Raw genomic sequence first — 1,524 nt, 5'->3', positions numbered from 1 at the left:
GGAAGCTAGGACTCTTAAAGGAAGTACTGCTTCTTTGAAATGTGTTAGAATGTAGGTGCTGTTAATTTTCTCAAGGAGTTTTAATTTTATTTTTTACTAGGATACACTTGTCTGATGTTGCTTTTAATAATTACTGTACACATAATCTTTTTCTCATATTTTCAAGTTTTCTATAGTCAAATTTTTTGATGTTGAGAGGCATATTGGTTAAGAAGTACTCTTCACAGTATGTAACTCATAATAGGCACCTTGCAAAAATGTGTGTGAGTTTGTGTATTTTTCAAAGATAATGAGGAGAAAGATTTAAAATCTGTTCAAATGTTTTCTGGCAAAATGTACGTGAATCGTGCCAAAAGGAATTGCATGTTGCATGCCTTCAATCTGTTTTTGAATTATTTGTAGATACAGGCAACATCTGTTCCACTGGACAGAGATATACTACAAGTGCTAATAACTTTGGAAAGACCTGACTTTAAAAGTTTGTGCTTGGGAGTTAAATATTTTTAACCATATACATGTTGAAGTTCTCTTCTACATAAACTTAAAAATTTTAAATTGCAAAATAATAAAGAACATATTTCACAAAGTAAACCAAAGTCTGAAACTTAAGGAATTTTTTTGAATCCATTTAATTATGTGTTAAGTGTGCCTACTGGCAAACTATATTATTGCAGCTCCACTCTGTTAAACATAGATGGGGAGGGGAGAAGAAGAACTAAGAGACCTATCTGTAACTATGGAAAAGGAAATTCATTTGGGGCAAAAGCTGTGTAGTCTTATGAGGAGATGAATATAAGTAAAACTAAAATCCAAAAGTAAGAAAAATAATGAAAAATTATCATGGGAACTAAAATCCAAAAGTAAGAAAAATAATAAAAAATTATCACGAGACTGCGAATAAAAAGGCAATGATTCAGTAAAGATTCTGGCCAGCGCACATCAACACTCCACCTGGCTTGAGATTTGCAGACACCATAACTGTGCAGCCGCAGTAATCAGATTAATCAATCGGAGCGATATTGTTCCAGAAAATTATAGCTCTGATTTAAACTACCTGAAAATACAATTTTTTATTTTAAAAAAGGTAAAATGTATCTGTTTCACAGTGTCTCACAGTTAAATTACATAATGTGGTAAACATTTCTTTTATGGCCAGAAGGAATATCTTTGACAATGTGCTGATTGTCATTAGGCAGTATTTTTCAAATTTTAGAAAGCCATCTATTATTGGTTCACAAAATCCATTTGAGTAGAATATGATATTTTTGAAATGAAAAATAACAGAATAGAAACTAAGAAATTATATCACAAATAGTAGTGGTAAGAATTCTTTTGCTAAAATTTTGTTTCAATGTATATGTATGAGAAAGATATAAAATTTGTTTTTGTAGATCACAGTTGAAACGGTTTGAAAACCCCTGTCAAAGGGACCACCACCATGGAAAATGTCATACTCTCTCCTCTTTGGAGGTTGACCTAGTCACAATTCAGTGCAAAAGAGCAGATCTAAATCAGAGATGATCT

Source organism: Symphalangus syndactylus, chromosome 8 (genome assembly GCF_028878055.3).
Source record: "Symphalangus syndactylus isolate Jambi chromosome 8, NHGRI_mSymSyn1-v2.1_pri, whole genome shotgun sequence".
Classification (NCBI taxonomy): domain Eukaryota; kingdom Metazoa; phylum Chordata; class Mammalia; order Primates; family Hylobatidae; genus Symphalangus; species Symphalangus syndactylus.
The sequence above is the reverse complement of the archived record's forward strand: the minus strand, read 5'-3'. Positions refer to the sequence as shown.